Genomic DNA, 6,000 nt, shown 5'->3' with positions numbered 1-6,000 from the left:
GGCGCCCCCCCCCAAGTACATATGCGACTTGCACACTTAGCCATGTACCTGCGAGCTGCTCCTCCTAATGCTCTCAATGTTCAGTAAAAAACTGAGAGAAGCAGGAAGAGAAGCTCGTTGTCACAGGGCCATACCTATGAAAATCACATATGAGTGAAGTGTCCATGTGATGACTACGGCAACCTGCAGAGCTGAATCCTGACATTGCAGCTTCTGAATTCTCACAACGAATGCACTGCACACTTTTAGGATTCTCCTTTGCCGATGTACAGTCATGTCAGCACAAGTATGTGGTTTGTATACTTCTGGCCACATTCCGACTAGACGTGCCCGGCCTCGCTCTGTTCATTTTCATTGAGTGAGGCCACACACGTCAAGTCAGCATGTGACCGCATGTATGTAAATTACCGGCACAAGAAAATCCTAACAGCGTTCAGTGAGCACTGTGAGAATTCAGAAGTCTGCAGTCACATAGAATGTCTGCAGACTCAGCACAAACCTGGACAAACCCTATAATGTTCCTAACAAATAAAAACATGAGAATTAGTCAGTATCACAAATAACATTTACATCCAAGTACCTTATAGATGACGTCGTCTCTGCAGTCAGTCACCTTTTCTTCTAGACCCCATGATGAGTTTTCTCATCCACATCTCGTCTCTGTAGACGTCCATCTTCTCCGATCTTCTGCAGCAAATCTCCACACGACGCCCTTAAAGATAGAAGTGTCATTATAATGCTCCTAAATAAAAATATCTGTAATATACTGTCTCCTCACACTATTCCCCTCTAGCATCCCACCTGTTCACTATACTGTCTCCTCATATATTTACCCCCTCACTCTCTATACTGTCTGCTCACACATATCCCTGACTCCCCATACTGTGTCCATCCACATACATTAACCCATTCGCTTCCCATACTGTCTGCACCAATCCCCCATACTGTTTCCTCATACATACTCTTTATTTTGTGTCCTCAAATCTCCCCACATATTAAATCCCCCCATCCCCAATCCCCCACACACATTAAGTACCCCCATCCCCACTCCAAATCCCCCCACACATTAACCCAATCCCCACTCATTAACCCCCATCAGCACTCCAAATCCCCCCACAGATTAACCCCAACCCCACTCATTAATGCCCCCATACATTAACCCCCATCCCCATTCATTAACCCCCGCACACATTAACCCAATCCCCACTCATTAACCCCATCACCACTCCAAATCCCCCCACACATTAAATAACCATCTCCACTCCAAATACCCCCACATATTAACCCCCATCCCCATTCATTAACCCCCACACACATTAACCCCAATCCCCACTCATTAATGCCCCCACACATTAACCCCCATCCCCATTCATTAACCCCCACACACATTAACCCCCATCCCCACTCATTAACCCCCATCACATTAAATAACCCCCATCTCCACTCCAAATCCCCCCACACATTAACCCCATGGCATCCCCACTCATTAACTCCCACACACATTAACCCCCATCCCCACTCATTAACGCCCCCACACATTAACCCCCATCCCCATTCATTAACCCCCGCACACATTAACCCAATCCCCACTCATTAACCCCCATCACATTAAATAACCCCCATCTCCACTCCAAATCCCCCCACACATTAACCCCATGGCATCCCCACTCATTAACCCCCACACACATTAACCCCCATCCCCACTCATTAACGCCCCCACACATTAACCCCCATCCCCATTCATTAACCCCCGCACACATTAACCCAATCCCCACTCATTAACCCCCATCACATTAAATAACCCCCATCTCCACTCCAAATCCCCCCACACATTAACCCCATGGCATCCCACACACATTAACCCCCATCCCCACTCATTAACCCCATCCCTACTCTAAATACCCCCACACATTAACCGCCATCTCCTCTACAAATCCCCCCCATCTCCACTCATTAACTCCCCCTCATCTCCCATCTTCGGTGGTTTCTTCAGCTCCACAGAGGAGCACACTTACCACTAGCGTTTGCTTTGGGCGCCGGGGAGTGACGTCAGCAGCGTGATCACATGACCTGATCTCGCTGCTGACGTCGCTCTGGCCCGGCGGTCAGAGCTTCAATTGTACTGGCATCTGTATAGACGCCAGTACAATTGTTCCCTGGGAGTCGGCATGCGCTCCTTCTCTGCGCCGGCTGTCAGCTTGACAGCTGACACAGAGAACCGCCGACTCTCAGGCCGGGGGGGCGGCAGAACGCAGCCGCCAGGGGAGACACTGCGGACCGCTGCATTAGGCGGCCCGACTGCACCCGGGGCAACTTCCCCGGCTGCCCCCCCCTAGATACGCCCCTGACATGGACACTTCACACATATGCACTATTATACTTATGGCCCTGTGACAACGAGCTTCTCTTCCTGCTTCTCTCAGTTAATCACTGAACATTGAGAGCATTAGGGAGAGCAGCTCATCGGTACATGACTAAGTGTGCAAATCGCATGTGTGCTTGGGGGGAAGTCGAAATTAATCCCGGCCCTGGGTGCCAGAAAGCCTAGATACACCTCTGGGATGGGGGACAGTTAATGATGATGTATTGAGATGGGAGAGCCCAAATAATGATGAATTGGGGGTGGGGGACAACAAATGAATTGAGATTGCGGGGCGGGGGCAACAAATAATGATGAATCGAGGGTGGGGTACAGCAAATGAATTGAGAGTGGGGAGGGAACAAATTATAATAAATTGAAGGAGGGGAATGGGAACAACAAAAGATAATGAATTGAGGGTGGTGAGAGTAAATGATGATGTAATGAGACTGGGGGATGAGGTACAGTAAAAGATGAATTGAGTGTGGGTGACAGCAAATGATGCTGTGTTGAGGATGAGGGGAGACCAAATGGTGATGAATTGAGGGTGGGGGTTGGAGAGAGGACATGACATAATGAATTGGGGCGGAGGGGGGCATGTAAATATAATGAATTGGGGGAGCGGGAGGTACAGAGTGGGAGGTGTTGAGGAAGCAGGAGAGTGACTGGTAATGAAATGGAGTACAGGTGCTAATTAATTTTTATATTTATTAGGTTGGAAAAGTGGCTATTTATAGTTAGTGGTGTGCAGTGGGGATTATAATTTATATTTGGAATGGTGGTTTGCATAATAAAAAATTATGTATTAATGTTGGGTGCACGCCTGTTGTGAGCTCATTTTCGGGTTTGCCTCTGGCTTCTGGTGCGGGTTATGGAGCTGGCTGTGCTGACAGAGGAGTAGTGAGTTCTCTATCTGGACTCCCTCTGTTGGTTAAGGGAGGTAATGAAGCTGATCTAAATGGCAGAGACCGGCCACCTGAGGAAGAGGATTGCGATTGGACATCAGGAGTTTCTGATTGGATTTAAGGCAGCCGACTCCCTAGTTTCTTACTGGTGATTTTTCCTGACTGTGGCTCCTGGTTTCCAGTTTGTTTCCTGCCTTCCTAAAGCTAAGTTTTCTCTGCTATTGTTCTTATGAGTTTTTGTCTGGTTTACTTAGTTTTTGTGTTCAGCCAGCCCTGGCTGGGACTGGGCTGAATCCCCATTTTGTCTCTGATCAGTTGATCTCTTTTGCTCTGTCTTCAGAATATACCTGAGTGCTGAAATAGTGTTTTGAAGTCTAGCGACTTCAGGGCTTTTTTCTATCAGACGTGTTGGACATTTTTTGGCAGGGTTTTTTTGCGTGATTGCAGACAGCAGCTTTTCTTTCCTGTCCTTTCTAGTTAGTGAGGGCCCCATCATTTGCTCAGCCTATCTTTCTACCTGTGTCTGTGTTTTCATCTTGTTTCACCGACAATACATGTTGGGGGCTGTCTATTGCTTTTTTGGTCTGCTCTGGGGCAGTTTAGATTTTCCCTTTCTTTCTTTAGGCTTATTTAGCTCTCCGGCTGTGACGAGGCGTCTAGCACCACCGTAGGCACGTTCCACGGCTACTGCTAGTTATTGTGGATAGGATCAGGGTCTGCAATCCGCTAGTTACCAACCTCTCCGGTTTTCTGGGCTTAGCTTGCTTTTTGTTTTTTCCTCCTCGGTGACTCATTCATAACAAAATCACCAGCCATACCGCAGATTCTAGGGTACTCAAAAGCAGGAGAGAATTGTAAAAAGAAAAAAAAAAGTGTCAGAATTTTTTTTTTTTTAATATGTATATTTTCTCCTCTTTTTCTCTGGGGCCGTAGGAGGATTCTTTTTTTTTTTTTTCTTTTTCTCCTTGATGGAGATTAAGCAATTGTCTGATCATGTGGAGCAGCTCGCTGCTGAATTGCGGGGAATTTCCACCTATCTCACTCATTCACATGCTGTTGAACCAAAGATCCCTGCTCCTGATGTGTTTTCTGGGGATCGGTCTAAATTTTTGAATTTTAAGAATAATTGTAAATTATTTCTTGCCTTGAAGCCTAACTCATTGGGGAGCTCTGCACAGCAGGTTAAAATTGTCATCTCCTTGCTGGGCGGCGATCCCCAGGATTGTGCATTTTCTTTGACACCTGAAGATCCTGTTTTGACTAATGTGGAATATGAGGTAGAGAAAATACTGGATTCTCGTCTGGCTAGACGGAGACTTCAGTATTTGGTCAAGTGGAAGGGTTATGGCCAGGAGGACAATTCTTGGGTCTCTGCCTCTGATATTCATGCCGATAGATTGGTTCGTGCTTTTCATCGGGCCCATCCTGATCGGCCCGGTGGCGTGGATGAGGGTTCGGTGACCCCTCCTCCTCCTCAAGGGGGGTACTGTTGTGAGCTCATTTTCGGGTTTGCCTCTGGCTTCTGGTGAGGGTTATGGAGCTGGCTGTGCTGACAGAGGAGTAGTGAGTTCTCTATCTGGACTCCCTCTGTTGGTTAAGGGAGGTAATGAAGCTGATCTAAATGGCAGAGACCGGCCACCTGAGGAAGAGGATTGTGATTGGACATCAGGAGTTTTTGATTGGATTTAAGGCAGCCGACTCCCTAGTTTCTTGCTGGTGATTTTTCCTGACTGTGGCTCCTGGTTTCCAGTTTGGGTCCTGCCTTCCTAAAGCTAAGTTTTCTCTGCTATTGTTCTTATGAGTTTTTGTCTGGTTTACTTAGTTTTTGTGTTCAGCCAGCCCTGGCTGGGACTGGGCTGAATCCCCATTTTGTCTCTAATCAGTTGATATCTTTTGCTCTGTCTTCAGAATATATCTGAGTGCTGATATAGTGTTTTGAAGTCTAGCGACTTCAGGGCTTTTTTCTATCAGACGTGTTGGACATTTTTTGGCAGGTTTTTTGCGTGATTGCAGACAGAAGCTTTTCTTTCCTGTCCTTTCTAGTTAGCGAGGGCCCCATCGTTTGCTCAGCCTATCTTTCTACCTGTGTCTGTGTTTTCATCTTGTTTCACCGACAATACATGTTGGGGGCTGTCTATTGCTTTGGGGTCTGCTCTGGGGCAGTTTAGATTTTCCCTTTCTTTCTTTAGGCTTATTTAGCTCTCCGGCTGTGACGAACGAAGTGTCTAGGACCACCGTAGGCACGTTCCACGGCTACTGCTAGTTGTTGTGGATAGGATCAGGGGTCTGCAATCTGCTAGTTACCAACCTCTCCGGTTTTCTGGGCTTAGCTTGCTTTTTGTTTTTTCCTCCTTGGTGACTCATTCATAACACACACCTATATTCAGCTGTATAGTGTAGAATAAAGGGAAACAGTAGGGACTCTTCTCTGGAAGCGAGGCTCTGGATAACTGTATGCTATTTTCTGCATAGACGAGTCCTGGCTGGAAGAACTGATTGCGGTCTGCGCTGGATGAAGAAGAAAAGCGAAGATGAAGGACTAGAGACGTCACCGGTCAGTGTATTACCTGTACACTTATGTAGTGTGAATATAAAAATGGCTATTTTCTGTCCATATTGAAATATACAGAATGCATTCAGACAATTACAGAGCATTTCTGGTCATACAGTTCAGACAGATAGACAATGCTCATAGTGACACAATCTTGAGAACTGTTTGTTTATTACCTGAAACCC

General features: G+C 46.7%; 1 long non-coding RNA gene across 1 annotated transcript in view; it reads left to right on the top strand.

Annotated features, from left to right (window-relative positions):
• The first annotated feature begins 5,647 nt into the window (after positions 1–5,647).
• Positions 5,648–6,000, top strand: part of LOC141046767 (uncharacterized) — a 150,083-nt gene continuing 149,730 nt past the window's right edge. Inside the window, exon 1 of the long non-coding RNA XR_012219650.1 lies at positions 5,648–5,818. This is a non-coding gene — a long non-coding RNA (uncharacterized lncRNA). The remainder of the gene's footprint in view (positions 5,819–6,000) is intronic.

The sequence above is a fragment of the Dendrobates tinctorius genome, unplaced genomic scaffold (genome assembly GCF_039654945.1).
Source record: "Dendrobates tinctorius isolate UK_male_01 unplaced genomic scaffold, ASM3965494v1 ptg000120l, whole genome shotgun sequence".
In the NCBI taxonomy this organism is placed as follows: Eukaryota; Metazoa; Chordata; class Amphibia; order Anura; family Dendrobatidae; genus Dendrobates; species Dendrobates tinctorius.
The sequence above is the reverse complement of the archived record's forward strand: the minus strand, read 5'-3'. Positions and strand labels throughout refer to the sequence as shown.